The sequence below is a fragment of the Pteropus vampyrus genome, unplaced genomic scaffold (assembly GCF_000151845.1).
Source record: "Pteropus vampyrus isolate Shadow unplaced genomic scaffold, Pvam_2.0 Scaffold48, whole genome shotgun sequence".
NCBI lineage: Eukaryota > Metazoa > Chordata > Mammalia > Chiroptera > Pteropodidae > Pteropus > Pteropus vampyrus.
The window spans coordinates 3,425,759-3,443,540 of record NW_011888829.1 but is presented as its reverse complement, the minus strand read 5'-3'; the positions used below and the strand labels follow the sequence as shown (position 1 = coordinate 3,443,540).

The 17,782-nt window shown below is 42.5% G+C and overlaps 1 protein-coding gene across 1 annotated transcript in view; it reads right to left on the bottom strand.

Moving 5' to 3' along the window:
• PTN (pleiotrophin) overlaps nt 1–17,379 on the bottom strand; it is a 74,909-nt gene extending 57,530 nt beyond the window's left edge. The window contains exon 1 of the mRNA XM_023530268.1: nt 17,080–17,379. The gene's annotated coding sequence lies outside the window, so the exon portion shown is untranslated. The remainder of the gene's footprint in view (nt 1–17,079) is intronic.
• Nucleotides 17,380–17,782: the final 403 nt, after the last annotated feature.

Sequence of the window (17,782 nt, the reverse complement as noted above, 5' to 3'; positions counted from 1 at the left end):
CTTTTCTTTTCGCAAAGCTGCAAAAATAATTTTTAAGGAAGGAAAATAAAAATGATCCACTGACCTCAACTCTGCCCCCTCTATGAAAGAGGATCCCTGGAGTTGGATTTTAAAAAATGCCAAAAGAGAAGGGAGAGTCTGCGTGTCCCAGCAGGGTGTGAGGAGGAGGGGCTGACTGGGGACAGCAAAGAAGCCACCGCTTTCCAAAATATCTTTCCAGGACAGAAGCCCTTGCAACGAAGCACATAAGAAACGTTTCTCTCTCTGAGGGTCCCGCATGTGTGTTTCTCCACATATTTTTTAAAATAAATTGACTTATTTAAATTAGTTTCGAGTATACTGTACATTGGTTAGACATCTATAATGTTCATAAAACGATCCCCCCAATTGCTCCCTCCCTCCCCTGGCCCTCCACCTAGCCATCATATTAACGCTAACCGCATCCCCTCTGCCATGCTCCCCATGCCCAACTACTAAACTAGTAATTTGCCGTTTCTCCACATATTTTAATCAGTATCGGTTAAGCCATAACAAACCGGCTTTCACTGTCACCCTTGCTGAGTTGCATGAGGAACTACTCTTTCCCGTGGCTGCAGAAGGATTCTTCATTTAAGCAAAGAAAAACGAGCCCTTTCAAGGAAGGAGCAGGCATCTCAGTGTGGGTGATCAGTAAGCATCTAAGATGCGGTTACTCAAATCACAGAAGGCTCTCGGAGGCCAACTGATCTCTTTTGGGAGATGTGGCGTCCCCCGTTCCATGTGCATGTGACATGCCTAGACCTGAACGTAGAATTTTCTTGAAAGCTGAAGCAGTCAAAGAAACTTTAAAGTAAGAAGCAAAGTAATAATTTTTTTAAAATTCCCCAGAAAATAACACAAAAACGTGGCCTTACCTCATTCTAGCTAAAGCATGCTGCAGGGTCTCCCAGGGAGGAAGGTGCATGATGAACCAGGAATTTGAGTTTAGCTGAGAGCCTGGTCACACTGACAAGTGCTAGCTGCCTGAGACTCATTGTCATCAGACTCCCCAGAATTGAGGGTGCTCGCAAAGTTCAGAGAGACCTGCGAAGTCTGAGTCCAGACCATGCTCAGTTCTGAGGATCATCCTGTCTCTCCGTAATTTCTTTGGACCCAGAACCCTCACCTCTTCCCCCAAATCAGCTCTTTCTCTAGATTTCTTCTATTCGTGGCCCTAGAATTCTCCCAAACTGATCAGCTTCAACATCTCAGGTTTCACTCACCCTTCACTAACCCACCTTCCTTCCTAACATCTGACTTCAGTTAGCTTTTATTTTCCTTCAGTGTGTCCAGAAAAGATTCCTCATCAGTGCCTACTTACATCAAGGCATCAAAAATTTCATTCCTGCCTGCCTGCCTGCCTGCCTTCCTTCCTTCCTTCCTTCTTCCCTCCCTCCCTCCCTCCTTCCCTTCCTTCCTTCTTCCCTTCCTCCCTTGGTTCTTATGCAAAGCATTAGGCTAAGAGCTCTGTAGTTAAGTAGGGAAGACACAGTTATTGAAAGTAACTGTTACATGACAAGAAAGAAGTCAGGATTTACACCATTGACTCTACATAGAACTCCCACTTTCTCCCTCATCTTCTTCAGTCATTAAACAGGAGACACTTCCTCCTGGAAGCCGGCCCTGAATCCACTCCCAGCTGAATTAAGCATCTCTCCTAAGGTCTTTCAAAAGTGCAAATCTAGGTCATGGCATTGACATTGCACTCATTAGCTGTTTATGTGCCCGTCCCTGATCTAGACTGTGAGATCTGAAGACAGACTGTCATCACCTCTATATTCCTACCACCTAACATAGAGCCCAGCATGTTGTGTTCAGTGCATATTTTTAAATGAATGAATGAATGAATGAATGAATGAATGAATAAAACTATCAAAGAAAAATAGAAAGGTATGGAATAGAAAAAAAGCTAAGTATTCATTTTAACTAGGAGAATAAAGACAATTTTTTATGGAGGAGATGGTATTTAAGCAAGGCACTAAAGCATGAACAGGATTTCTAGAATTTGAAAAGATCAAGGGCTTGTATGGTACACAGAGGATTACTTGTTAAAAGCTTATTCTCTCCACCGCTGATCTGTTACTTTGAGAAAAATAATCTTTCTTATACTCTACCAAGTTTTTTGTTCTAATCCTTCCTTGCTGGTGGAGACCCTTCAATGATCCCTTCCTATCTAACAGGATAGAATTCAAGCTGAGTGGTTTGCTCTTCAAAGGTCTTGCTATTATTAACCAACGGTCTCTAACCCTAACTTCCACACCCTGGCCACCTACTCTCACTCTCTGCACATACATCAGGTGCATCTGCTCCCTGCAGCCCAATATCTTGCTTTTTATAATCTCGTTGGCATTCTTCTTACCTGGGATGCTTTCCTCCTGCTTTTCTGCCATATACAGTACCGCTCTGTCTGAAAATCCTATCCCTTCACACAGCCTCCCTTTTCTACCCAGACCAGAATGCCTTCTTCCTCTATGTAACTTGACCAAACCACTCACTGACACTTTAATCATATGCTACATTGTATGGTTTTCTAACTCTGCTTTGTCCCCCTTACAAGGACCCACATCAGGTGGCTGAGAACCCTGTGGCTGAGATAATGGATGGTGTCTTTTTGTCACATCCACAGCATCCCAGACCAATATTCTATTGATTAAAAATTCTTGATAAATTAAGCACTCTTCAAAGGCTATATGAGGGGTCTTTATTTCAGGCAGACATCTTATTATTCAGCTACCAGCGGATAGGGGTGCTTACAATAGCTAGAAGATTTAATTTATCGAGAAGAAATAAAATCCTATTATCAGTTTATGGTATGAAAATCACTAACTTTGCCTTTGTTAGTAATAAAAACTTCCTACCTCCCTCTTTTTTTATAATTGATAGAATTATTGTCATAGTCATTTTTACCTCTTCTGAATGTGTGACTAGCCCTTTAAGATAAGTACATCCTTTTCCCTGTTTTTACCCTAGCTCTTGTAATCATGGTGCTCCTTCATGCTTTTCAGCCTTCCAGCCTGTGCCCCTCATCAGACCGTATCAATATCAGTCTTAAACCTTAATCATAAAAGACATCGAGAGGGCTAGAGGCTCAACACTTCACGTGAAGGAGTGACTTCATCACACACGACGGGATGTGGGGCATGGAGAACCCATTGCCTAACCTTTCCCAGCTTCTGTTCATCTGTACCCCACTGTTGGATGTCCACACTTGACAGCGAAAGCCTTCCAATGGGAAACTGTAGCAGGATTTTCTTTCTCGTCCTTTGGTCCCTCCTGTATGTTCAGCTGCACTGGAGATAGCTGCTAATCAAAGCCAGAGACTCTCGCACACAAACAAACACGGCGTCGTGGCCTCCCCCAGGGCTGGAACACAGCAATCTAGCAAACAATTTAGTCAGGTGATAGCAGGCTGGAGAAACAGACAGAGCATCTCCCAGACACCCTCCTGCCTACATTCCCCCATCCCTTAGCTCGGCATAAGCCCATTGAGCCACCAGGGCAGGCAAACTGGTGCTTGAGAGAATGATGGAGAATAAAACAATATACAATAACATGCAATGAAAGAGATCTAATCTAAGGATAGGACTCTTTGTCCAGGAGAGGGTATCTACCTGGCTGTGGGGAAGAAGGGAATAATGAACCAAAGTATCTTCAGGTACTCGCTGGGCCCTTGCTGTAGAATAGGGGGAAAAGCTAAAGCATGATGTGGGGATTTGTGGTTAGAAATATTAGGACCATGATTTCAGCTCTACCTCTTCCCGGATTACGAACTTGGACAAGTTACTTAACTATTCTGACACTCGGTTTCCTCACTTTTAAACTAAGAAGGAAACTAATCTCTATGCCATGGGTTTGGGGGAGCATTTAACCCAGTACTGAATTTAAAGTTCCCGTCACACAGGAAGCGCTCAGTAAATATCAGATCTTATTATTAAAGTGGGTGAATTGTGCTCAAAGAAAAAGGAGATGAAAGCAAAACCTTCAGCTTCCAGAAGGAGCTGGTGATAAGGGATGGCGGCTCCCCTCTGGTCCTGGAAGTTCCTGGGGATAGGGCCTCAGAGATGCTGGCAGGTCCTGAACTATGACCTAATGTCATGTGTCCCCAGAGCATATCAAGGGAATCGGGGGCTGCCAAAGGCCAGCATGAAATCTGGATACGAGATGTCTTCGTGCAATAGCAGAAGGCAGGCCTCTGGATGCCTGAACACGGATAACAGAAATATCCCTGATTCTGAAGGACAGAGCAGAAAAGAAAAGCCAGAGATGCCAAAGAAAATTGTTGCAGGCGTTACAATGTTTGGCTTGGGCAGCCAGTTAATATTGAATCTCTCCAGGGTTGGTGGAGGGAAGGGGGCAGGTAGGGAGGAGTAGAAACTAGGCAAAATGTTATCCTAATTCTATGTAACAACAAACATGAATTGAGGACCTACTGCGTGTCCGTTGCTAATTGGGTAATGGTGAAGTAAAAGAACTGGGAAAAATTATCTAGCATGAGAGCAGAAACAATGAGATTCAGTGACACGATATCTGACTGCTGAAACTCCAAATGAATATAGTGACTTCCTAGAAATACAAAAGACCACCAATTGGATCAAACAGTTGAAGTATCTTCATTTGGAGACCTCTAAATGGAAGTGATGTCACTTAGATGCTGTCTTGAGGAATATAAGACCTGTAGGTTCGCTTCCGGGAACACTAGTCAATATTTCCATGTCTTATCCTTTCTAGTCTGTACCTTAAATGTCCCTCAACTGCACAAGGTGCTCTTCATCAGATATGTCCTCATTTCAGTAAAAGCGATAAGCCACAGTTCTACAATTTCTCCATTTCCAGCCACTGGGAGAATTTGTTACTTGTTCCTCAAAACCTGACTAAACTGGTCTACACTTCACTGTCACATTTGTCAGCTTTTCCAGTTCAGAGGTTCCGGGCCTCTCTGCGGGCCTAAAGGACGCTCCAATCAAACTGCAGCATTATGAGTCAAAACAGATACAAATATTCGAACATCCTCAAGGAACAAAGTGTGATTTTGCTTAAATTCTACCACGAGATAGGCAATCCCGTCTCACAGTAATGAGCAATGAAATGCAGTCCCTTTGCAGGAAAATGGCCGGCACACTTGGGCTGGTCTTCCTCACCAAAGAGACCTTCGAGTTGCCTTCAGATGAGTCACACCTTCCCTTTGTTCTGCCCTTGTTTTCAATTGCTGCTCAAGTTCTAATAGACGGTGGTAAATCTGTCTACACCTTGGTGTGGACTTGAAAGTCAGATAAGGAAGGGACCAATTTAAGATGGGAAGAAAACGAGGGAATGACACTAGTTCTGCAAAATGAAATTGTGCTTTTCAATAGAAATCTCTCTAAACGTTGTCTGATTTAAATAGGACACTTAACGTTACACATCACAGCCGATGGCTGGAAGTCACGCGAGTAACCTAACCAGGGAAGCTCACTGGCATTTGTGTAGCTGAGCCCTGGGCCAGGAGGGGTTCTGTTAGCTCCAGCCCTTGAAAAGGAGCCTCTCCATGTCCTCCTTGATCCCCTTTCCTGATCATCCCTGAGGCAGGGGAAGACAAGGATGGCAACAACAGAGAAGAGAGAGTTCCTATTTGAGGCAGGGACTCTTTTTGCTGGGACAATTGATACTGTCTTCAAGTACTCCCTCTGAGAAGAACGAGAAGGGGCCAGGGATGCTCCACAGAGCTGGACTGACTTCATGGCATTATTATACCAAGAGATGTCTTGAGTCCAGGAGACAATCCACCCCAGAGAAACCTCCTCACGAACCCCAGATCAGCCCAAAGGAACCAAAGACACTTGCCCATTGGTTTATCTGTAGAGACAGAAACCTCAAGGCCACCTAATAGAATTTTCTGTGAGGTCTGAGGTTCTTTCTCCCAAGCACATGGCTTCTGTCCATCAGATTTTTGTGTGTTTTTCCTAAGGTCTCAGTTCAAGTCCACTTCTATTTCTTTTTGCCTTAGTTCTGCTGCCTTTGAAGCTGACTGCTCTCATTTTAACCTCTTGCAAGAAAGCGTCGCTGGATGAGACATTAGAAACCCACAGAGTGAGCCTGCTTTTAGAAAATGTGGATCTAGTTAGAGAGGGGTAGAAATCCACCTCTACCCACTTATTCCTGCTAAATCACTTTTAAGCTATTTCTCCAAACCGAATTCCTCTAGGACAGCCTTGACATGCATCTTCAAACCCTCAGACAGCACATATCACAGGGCAAACTCTGTGACCCCTAACCGTCAGACTAAAACACCTATTTAAAAAGGCTCAATCCCATTTAGGCTCAAGTCGGTGGGAATTTCAGTACCGGCCTCGATGATAACAGCATTTAACTTTCACCCTCTTCTACAAACAGGAATGTGGTCGTCATCCCAGATTTGATCAGACTCACTTTAAACTAGAGCCAATTTGTACACTAGTCATTCCAAATAATAACAGAGCAAACAAATAACTCCCCTTAGGGTTCCAAGCCCTGGAGCGACATGAATCAATGCTGCTCCCACAGTTCCTCAACTGTAGAGCATTGGGCCCACCCCTCTTAGCCCAGAGCTGCTTTGAGGGTCCCCAGGCTCCTGGGACCTGCTGAAGGGGTTAGATTGGACCTGGGTGGGATCAGGCAGCTGCAGCTCCCTGGGAGGACTTTTACCCTCCCCCCGCCCCATATGTATCTGGAAGGGTCCTCTGGAAGGGTCCTCTGGAAGGGTCCTCCAGGCTAAGAGTAGAAGATAATGTTTATTCAGCTTGACCTCTAACTGGCACACGCTGAGTTCCACAGGATTATCTGTTCCCATCTAAACAGAACATCCTTTGCTAGGACAAAAGATTTTTTTGTTTGTTTGTTTGCTTCATAGGATTATGTTTATTCGTTTGCATTTCTCTATTTCCAACTTTTGGTGAGTCCATAATATGAATATTCTAAGATTTGTTTATGATTCAAATTTACCCATGTCAAGCTAAATAAATTAACTGTCCATCTTAAGTGGGTCATCTGGTAGAAATGAATGCCCACGTTAAAAGTGCATACAGCTATTAAAAATATAGTGTGCATCAATTATAATGTTGACTTACAAAGCAGGAAACAATTACTCAAACAACTAATTTTAAACTATAATATCGAAACAACTATAATAGAATATCAGAGTGTTAATAGAGGTATCTATTTTGAGCAGGATTATAAGTGAGTTTTTTCCTTCTTTATAATTTTTAAAAATTTGAATATCTTGTGCAATGAACACACATTTTTCTAGAATGTGAAAAAATAATGCGTTTCTTCAGGTATATATCTGTGTTTTCCTAATGACCAACATCATGAAAAAACCATTTCCATTATTTTTCACATGATTAAAATTAACCTTTCGCAAGTCTGACACTCATCGAGGTGTATTTCACTTTTCTGAATATCGCCAGAGACATCGAATTTAATAGTTAAATTATATATCATAACCAAGAAGAGAGAATAGGGAAAAGGCTTTATTTTATTGTTTCAAAATTTAAGTACTTATGTCTGTTGAAATAATCTAATAAACTACTTGCTTTCTTTCCTATAGCAGCTTCAGGCTTCCTCATTTGAATCCCTTGGACTATATCTAAAAAAATATATTGCACACAGAAGGCAACATTTTTTTATAGAAAATATTTTTTGAAGAATTAAATGGATCCTTGCATAAGAGTCTCCAAAGCTTCAGGGTATTTTTTTCTTAAGCCCAAGATCCAACTTCTGGCTTAAAAGAGACACCCCATCTGGCCAGCTGGCAGACACCCAGTGGAACCCCTCTGATGTTCTAATGCTCAGAAATAAAGACCACAATACATTAAAACCTCCCAGATGAATCTTTGCTGTTGGGAGCAATAATCGCCTGGCTAGGTTTAGAAAAGGCAATATTATTAGCAAAGAAGGAAGGCCATTGTGCAAACATTGTTTTAAAGGTTTGTATGGTTTCCATTTGTTTTAGCCTGAGTGAAGATTTTCTCTGTTACCTAAGATTGTTACCAAAATTGCCACCAATGAAGAATCGTTCCCTATTGATTAAATCTGGACTCTGAGGCAGAAAGCTATGGCTCCTTCTGGGGCAGCCCAATGTCCCCCAGGAAGTCACACGGGTGAAAGATACCTACTCTACTTCTATTATAGTTTGGAAGGGAACAATCAAAGGGAGTAATAGATGTTCAAAACCTATAGAAGAGGATACTCTAGCACGAATCAAACATACTACATGATATCCATTTCATATAAGAATGAAGTTTCCAAAACATTTCTCACTAGCTTTTAAGGGAAACTAAGAAGGCACCATTTGGGTCACTTACACCCACTCCAGGGAAGGACTCTAGTGGAAGTGTTGGTAAAGAGACCGGCGTCCACACCTGGCAAGGGGTCAATTAGCGGACATTTGCTCCTGTCCAAAGCATCCACTGAGACATCTGGTCAACGCCGAAAGATCCATGATATTTGGTCCTTGACATGTGCCATTACGAGTTAGGCTACTGACACAAAAAGGGCTATTACTGGTAATACAGCCACAACACAATTACTGGACCAACAAAACATGGTAATATTTTATATGTCTTAATCTTGTAAACCAAAAGTATAAATAAATGTTATGGGTTGTTTGGACCCAGGAACGTTTTTCTAAGCATGGATGTTTTTGACGGGACCAAATTCCAAGGACCTTTTGGCCTCAGGAGAGTTTCGACTGGACCCAATGTCCTGTGAGGAAGGGGCCTTTTACTCTTAAGGGGCTTCGATCATGTTCATAGCAATTCAGATGGTGACTGCAAATTCCTTTCATAAATAATCGAATGTTGTAAATATTATTTGGACATGACGATACAGGCATGAGCAGCTTTTGCACAGAGCAAGAAGTATTATATTGTCCATGACCCTCACACTTTTATTAAGCTATAGATTTCATGACTGGAGAGTTCTGATCCCTCTCTCATTTTCTCTTTTGTCAAACTAAACACTAGTGGCTGGCTACTGGCTGCTCAAAGTTAAGGTCCTTAAGCCAGCAGTACTGCTGTCTCCGGGAGCTTATTAGAAATGCAGATTCTGAAAGTCCACAGGAGACCTATTGAATCAGAAGAATTTCCATGTGACGGATATGCACATCGAAGAGTGAGACGCACAGCTATAGTATAAATAAAGTATTGCTAATCAATTGCAAAGAAGACCTAAATTTAGTGAAAATAACCAATTGAAAAATTTGATATCTATCCTTTACAACTCTTAGGAAGAATGATAACATAATATTTAGGGAAAGGATCCTTTTAGAATTGTCTACTCACTTTACTTTTTTCACTATGACTCAGATTTCCTTTTCTTCACACCTGTCACACATCTTCCCTCCTCCTTAAACTTACCTTCCGGCATCTTAAGCAATTTCTAGGTGTCCTGAGAAAAGGACAATGACAAGTAGCAAAACTGGGGAGAAAGAAAGAATTGGCCCCACTGACTTTATTAATAATATCCACATTTAGTATAGAAGTTTACAATTTATAAACATTGCGTTGTCACAATTTCCCTTTACCACCTACCTGCGACGTAGGCAAAGCAGGTAATATCATCATCAGCATCATCGCCATCTAACAGCTGAAAATCCTGAGGTTCTGGGAGATTCAGTGACATACTCAGCATGCCACACCAAACAACAGTCAGCATATGAGGAAATGACACACGTTTTTGCATCCAAACCTTCCTTGACCCTTGGTGGTGGTATGGGCCAGGGAGGATGTGGTTACGGGCATCACCGATGTCAGCATTACAGTGGCAGCACACAGATTGGGAATGTCCTGTGTACTCAATGTTCTAGACACCGGGGGAAAGACCAAGGTCGACAGTCTGACTTTGGAGACCTTACATGTCAACTCCCTCAGGCCTTGAGCACGATTGCATGTACTGCGTGTTTCTTGTCAGAAGAAAGGAGTTTTGCATCTGCATTTAGAGAAAATGATCTGAGCATGTAGAAAAGAAACATTTCCAGAAGCAGAGTCTTACCTCACTTCCTGTTGGTAAGTTTGTTAGAGAACCCAGCAGGGCATGAGAAACAAAACCATTTTGGGGAGGGCGTGCGAGGGTGGACTTTTCATTCAGTGCCGCATCCCCATCGGCATTTTCGACATCCTCATCAAACACTCCCTAGCAATCAGACTCTAGGGTCGACACTTTACATTCATTTTCTAGATTCATACTCATGTCAATCTTATTAGATAAGTACTAGTGCCCTCACTTGAGATCTAAGAAAATCGAAGAAAGACCACAATAGCTGCTGATGGTCACGTAGCTAGTAAAAGTGTAGCTGTGGTTTATATCTTGATTTCTTTGACCTTGAACCTCAAATATTGAAACGTGAGGGCTAATGTTTCTAATGCATGGGCTGCATTCTGATGACACGTGTCCAGGTTCCTTGATGTCACCTCTCAAATCAGAATCTCTGGGGTTGGGCTCTCGGCATCTGGATGCTAAGACAGGACTCTACCTATTCTGATAAATGCTGAAGACAGGAACCATTCCCTTGGGTTATTTGGGCTGTTACTATCCGTACACTGAAGTTTAGGTTTGATGGGAGAGGCAACTAGAACATAAGATTAATTAGCCAGAGAGAGAGAGAGAGAGAGAGAGAGAGAGAGAGAGAGAGAGAGAGAGGTGGTGTTATATTGTAAAAGAGAAAAAAAAAACAAATTAGGAATTTTCAGGCCTTTGTTTTACTATTTGTATGGCATTTAATGGGGTAACACTAACTTCTCTAAGCTTATGTGTCCATATTAATTTTTTTTAATCTTGCTTTGACAACCTAAGTAGAATGGTTGTGAAAATATGAGAAAATAAATGTGAAAAGTTTTAAAATGCAAATGTTTTATAGACACAATGGAGTTATAATGAAAATAATGCTTCAAGTGGTCAGTCTTGTAAGCTTTGAATTATCTGGTTCGTTAAAGAGCTAGGTCGACTTCTCTCTGTATCCGGACAACGTTTGGTGCCGTAAAGTCCAATGGGCAGGCCTATATTATCTCTGGAATGAAGGAGGTGAAAATTAAAAAAAAGAGATGGAGCAGCTTGTTCTACAGAATGGGAGTGCCCAGGTTTAAACAGGAAACAACACCAGGTGACGTTTAAGGGGCTCGGGTAGAGAGGACAGACAAGGTCATTGGAACATGAAGGGTAGAAAGAATGGTATTCGGAGTCAATTACTGACTTTTTCACTCCTATGCCAGACATTTATTGGGCCTTTCAAGGGTCTTTTGCTAGATATCGTAGGGTTCTTGCAGCGAATGAGCGAGTACCTGCCTTCAAGGGCTGCATGGTGCCGGTGAGTGATTACAAGAGGTTAGAGATGTGCTTGACCAGTGTCATCAATGCTGGGAGAGCAGAGGAAGGGGAGAAAGAGAGGCCGAGAAGCAGAGGGGGAATTAGAGCCCCACCTAGAGAGAGGACTGTCCGGGGGGGTGGGGACCCTCCCTGGGTGCCTTCCATCTCCAGCTCGTTCCCGCTTTCATCCAAATGCCACAGCTGACGTTGGAGGACTTGCCTTCTTCCCCTCCACGTCTATATATTCACTGAAGAACAGTCATCTCATGTCTGTATCTCATGTATAAATTTTCCTGAAAGGAACATCTTGGGTGAGGTGTTGTGCCTTTAACATTATATTTATTCTAAATAACTCAGACTGAATTCTTAAATGTCACTTTCGACAATTGTTTTTCTGCTCTCGTGTGGCTAATGTGAAATGAAAACAGGAAGGAATTGAGAGTTCGGTTTCTCAGAATAAATGACAGTAAAGCAACAAAGAGACAGTGATGCTTTTAAAATGAATATCACCTTCTCCGTTTAGGCTTTTGTGAGTTATTCTGCTTTTTCTCATAAAAACGTGTTTATATATTTGTTGCTGAACTGCTTAGGGCAAAAATCTTGCGTGTATATATATCTTACTCTAACTTGTGTTGTTTGTGTAATTTGTGTTTTAATCTTATTATTCACTGAGTTGACCATAATTTGCTTGAAGGCGTAGTGATTTATTTTTGTCACGCCACCTAACATATAATAGGACAGTCGATACTGTAGGAGTCTGTTAGGGATAAGAATAAAATAACACAAAGTCCTTTACTTCAATCTCTTTCGCAAAACAGGATTGTGCCCGAATCATTTCTTTTAGTAGTCATTCAAAAAACAATTAAAAACGTGAGACTAAAACTCAATAGAGAATGAAGAGATTTGAGAGTTTTCTCAAGGAAAATTGGAATAGAAATTCAAAGAAGATTCGTGATGAATACTGAGGCATTTGGAGAAAGAGGGAGTGAAAGAGGGAGGTGGAGAGGGTGGGAAGCAAGAGAGAGAGATGGAAATATTTGGAAATACATATCTACACTTGAAAGTTGCAGGGGGGGGCAAAAAAAAAAAAAGATGAACGGAGTGACCGAAGAAGTTGGAAAGAAATTAAAATAATAATATGTCAGGGAGGTTACAGTAAAAGGTAATTCTAAGAAGGTGGTATTAGCAGAAAATATTGCTGCATGTTAAGGGAAATGAAGAAATGCAAAAAACCATTGGTTTGACAACATGAATGTGACTTCTAAAGTGTTTCTTTCAGAGATGGGTGGGGATATAATGGATTTTCATTGTTTGAGATGTCTTTTAAATGTATTTCTAATAAAGAATTTCACAAGTTAGTACCATTTACCAAACACAGTGTTTGGAATTGTAAAACTGTGAGCCCTAGAGAGACAGTGAGAGAGAGAGTGAGAGAGAGCCAGCAAGAGATCGAGTGAGTGAGAGAGAGAGGGAGGGAGGGAGAGAGAGAGAGAGAGAGACAGAGACAGAGAGAGACAGAGAGAGAGAGAGAGAGAGAGGAGGGAGGGAGAGAGAAAATTAGGACTTAAACACTTTTTAAATATACTACATTGGCCAGCACAATATGAGGCTTCTGCACATACACAATAAATATTGCTTATTATCGTTAAATTGACTTGCCATAGCAGTGAGAAACATTAATTGTTGAGGTAGGACCTGGGAGAGTGTGACGGAGGTGAGTAATCCTGGCTCCACTCCTTCACTGAAACTGAGAAGCTGAGAGCAAAATAAAGTCAACATTTATGCAGCGATGAAAGTGTAAGCTGATCTTAGCCAGGGTCTGAGTCAAAATAAAAAAAAAAAAAAATCTAGTGGAGTCTCTAGAGAGTACGTTGGCCCTAAAAGCAGATTTGAGCGAACCAGGTGAGAAAAAGGTCCAAATTGCAGCTAGCAAGGTTCAGCCTTCCGCGGAATCCTGGATGTGGGCAGCCATACCTGATACCTATGTTGGTGGATGGATACCTGCCGTCACAGGTATGGGGAAGGAATTAGGCAAGGCATCATGGGAGTTGTTAGACGGGAAATGATAGCAACTGGATCAGTAAAAAGGAGAAATGAGAGCCAGAAGCAAGGAACAGGTAGGTTTATAAGGTGGAAGAGGTGAGAACAAAAAACTAGAGATATAGCATGCTATCTGTGTTTGAAAACGATGGTTTGGTTTTTACCAAGTACGGTTCTTAGAGTGAAGAGCTCAAGTGTCAGTTACTGTGACTTGTTTCTTCAAGATCCATATAAAGCAAGGATTTTTTTTTTTTTTTTTTACTAAGTATATGAAGTTTAACAATCTAAGGATTCTGCTTTTGGGAAACTCATTATGATGACTTTTTTTTATTTGAGGTGTCACTTTATCTAGACCTCCTGTGAAGAAATGGCTCCAAAATAAAGCCCAGTAGAAGAAATGAAGTTTTAGTTCTCAAAATATCTCAAGCATGAACTATTCACTGTACTCCTTGCCTACCCTTAAGAAATAGGGACTTGTGGTGAATGTGATCTGTGTAATCAAATCCACAATATCACCATAATTACAATGCCCCCTGATAATGTCACACTATAGCTACCCCTTTTAAATCATGGAAATTTTAACTTCTTATTTACCAGATACTGGAATAGGAAGGAACAAAGGCTTGTTATACTTGACAATCTAGAAAGACTGTATGACACCTGGAAAACTATGCCACATAGAAGCCTGGCATGAAAAGCATGGAAAAATGGCCCAGTGGATGGAAACTTGAATTGGCCATAAACATTCAAAAATGGAGAACATCTTTCCAAAGTGAGGCCATGGCCCAAATTCCACTCAAGCCAATTGATTCTGTATGGAAAAAAGCAGGCCCAGCTCATAAAGAAAAGGTCCGTATCTAAATATTATTTTACCCCGGGCAGTAACATGCCCTTGTGCCAAAGGGAGACAAAAGATCTTTTGATGATTCATTAGAACAGCAGCCAGAGCAGACGACATTCCTCACGCTTAGAAAGAAGCCCCACTCGTCATCGGAGCTATGGAGCGAGGGCCCTTGGAGAGCCCGGAGTCAGCCTGATGCTCCAGCGTGAGACACACCTCAAACTGGACAGAGGTGAGTTCAGGTGTAAGACACATTTGCTTAGCAATCACCTTGGGTGGTCTCTGTTTGGACATCACTTTCAGGAGAGAAGTCAAAGACAACTCTCTTTATCACTATGCCATCATCCTAAAAAGCACAAAGGTTGGGAGTATGGGATTTATATTCTGAACTCTGACTCTTGGCCCTCAATCCACTGTTAACTTTTTTTACACCATTTTGAACAAGCCAACTAAACTCAGTCTCCCGAGAAAATTTTGAATAGTAACAAAAACACCACATGGCAAATAGGAATATGATCAGGATGCATGTGAGAATGTCATTTAAATGAGAGAGCAAGAGTATCTGCAAAGGGGAAAAAACAATTTTTAACTTAAAATATTTAATTTCTAAGATTGATTTTTATTGATAAAAGCTATTAAACTATTTGGGGACCTTTTTCTCTCAGGTTATTTCCAGTAATCGGGTTTTGTGAAATGCAAACCAGGCCATTGGCTCTACTGGAGAAAAAAAAAAAGCTCATTTAAAAAATGTGGCTTGGTGCTACATATTGCTATATGTGAACACCAGATAAGGTACATTTTCAATAAAATAGTAAATTTATTACTCTAGATATCATGGAAAGAGGACTAGGAAACCATTGAATTATATATTATCATATAATACATGTAATAGGTTATAGTATATATACCATTAAATATATATTATTCTCATTTCTGTATAATACCTCATTTAAAAGTCAGAAGATAAGTTATATGTTAACAGTTTCTCTCACTGCTGGAGCTTTGAAAGTACCATGCAATTGTGTCCACAAGTGAGCTGGAACACAGCTGTGTGTGGCTCCAGGTGAGCGCTCTTTGTAGAGGACTTTTACTAAAACACGGAGAAAAATGTCCAAAAAAAAATGGCTCAGGAACAGCAGGAGAGGAAAGCTCACCTTCTAAAGATTTAAAGTACAATTGGAGAACTCAAAGCACAAAAGTTTCTTAGAGCACAGCATAACGGCATTAGTTTATTTTTAAATAAAAGAGTAAAAAATCTCATCCTCCAGTTTAAATGAGTACACATTTTGCCACTCTGTAATAATTCATGTCCCATGAATAAAGAGGGAAAAAGATAATCAAATTTCATTTAAATTGAACTGGACTATAAGTTTTTTAAATAATTTGGTCTTTAAAGTGCATAATTTACTTTAAAAGGAGCATAATGAAGATGGAAAATACAAGCTTGATTTTCTATGCTAGGAGACACTCACATTACCTTGTAATAGTTCTACATATCAATTCATCCCCAAATAATCAATATTCAAGGGCTCTACTGTTTCACCAATTCCATACTGCCTGGGATCAGAAAATTGCTTCATGATGTTATTTGTTCAAAAGCTCTTTCTGGGAACTCCTGAATCTCCTCCCAGGCCCTTCCCTCCAACACACACACACACACACACACACACACACACACACACACACACACCCCACACACACACCACACACACACACACACACACCACACACTCTTTCTCAAGCTGCTAAAGCAAAAAGCCCACCAACATGAAAGATGCTAAAAAACTGAAACTCGACGTCTCTCACATTGTTCCTTCTCCCCTCTCATGGCTGCCCCTCCCCCCACGTGCCACTCCTATTTTTTCAATGTATCCCCGGATTTACAAAGCGGTTGTTAAAAGAGATGGAGGTGAGTTAATGATAGTGTACAGAAACTCGGTGTATGTTCTTGAGTTCGTGTGTGTGTGCGTGTGTGCGTGTGTGCGTGTGTGTGTGTGTGTGCGCGTTTGTGTTTGTGTGTGTGTGAGAGGCAGAGAGGAAGTTTTACGTTCTGTGTGTTAACTATAGAAGGAGTTGAAGACATTCCTCGCGTTAAAAAATATTTTGTTAACTTATTAGAAACATCGATTAGAAAAGAGATCTGGCAAATCAGTAACAAAAATACCCGAGCTTTATGTGCGTGAAATACAAAAAGCTCAAATGCTTGCCTACAGGGCAGGTATTCAAACCAGCATTCAAATGAGAGATGGGGTTAAAGATGTGTCTTTTAAACTTTGGCCTTAAGCGTTTCTAGAACCATCCCTGGGCCCGCAGGCAGGACAGAGCGTGTTAGATGCTCCGTGAAAGATGCTCAGTGTCAGCTGGCGCTTGGAGGACCCAGCACCCACGTAGCGACTAGAAATGCCAGCTAAGAGTTATGATCCAGCAAGCCCTGGGGTGACCAGAGAAGTAGAGAAAGACGGGGACAGGCGGCCTGCTGGCTCAGGTGCCTCAGTTTCTCTCTCTTCCCTCCCCAGCCACAGACACACCTACTCAGGCAGGTTTTACGAAGAGCGAAGCTCCTGCAATGGCCCCCAGCTGGTAGCAGGAACACTGCCCAAATGCATGCACGACATCACAAATGCATGCCTTCCACTCATCTCAGGGCGCCCCGACTCTTCTGACTACCCCCCTCCCCAAATCTGCCTCAGTTTGCCTCAGGAGCAAATCGGTTTTGCAAAGCAGCCCCTACGAGGAAAGCCTCCTAGGCAGCCTCTCTCCCCGACTCCAGCCACCATCATCTGCTGACGCCCGGAAAAGTGGCAGGAGGCGAAGGAAACTCGCTTGCACACACCTCGGAGAACCGCGCGCCCCTTTCCACTTACTTGGAGTTGCAAACGTGCAGTGTGCGCGCCGGCTGCCTTTGTTGAAAGGGGCGAGGTTTGCAGCTCGGCGTCCAGGTGCCGGATCGCGGCTGCAGGCGGCGCGGCGGCGGCTGCCTCCCCTCCCGGCCGGTGATTCACTGGTCTCTTTCTTCCCCTGGCTCCACTTCGGGGTTTTTTTCTCTGCTCTGCGGCTCCCTTGGCGGGATTTTCGGACTGGAAGGCGGGGAACCTGATCCTGCCTTGGACTTAATTCCGCCCCGACAGGGAGGGAACGGAAGGGAAGTGGAGAGAATGGGAGGGCCGTGCGGAGCCGGCGGGGCGAGGACGCAGGCCGGCCGAGGGAGGGAGCGCGCCTTTCCCTCGCGAGCTGATTGGGAAGCTTAGTCAAAGCAGAATTCTCCAGGGGCAGGCTCTCCCCGCAGGAGCAAGCACTCCGATGGGAACCGAGAGGCCAGGGATGGAACATGGCTTTGTTTGTAGCGGAGAGACCCACACGATCTTTCTTTTCACAACTTTCTGCATGACCCGTTCCATAGGTGGGTGCATACCCTGGTTTATCAAGTGGGACATCTTTAATGGACGGTGGATGGCATTCTGGGTTACAAGTTGGCCCCGGACAATTTTTTGAAAGTGATATTCAGAGTGTAAAAGCACGATCTGCAAAATTAGCCTCTCCACCACCACCCCCCACCCCCAATGGCCC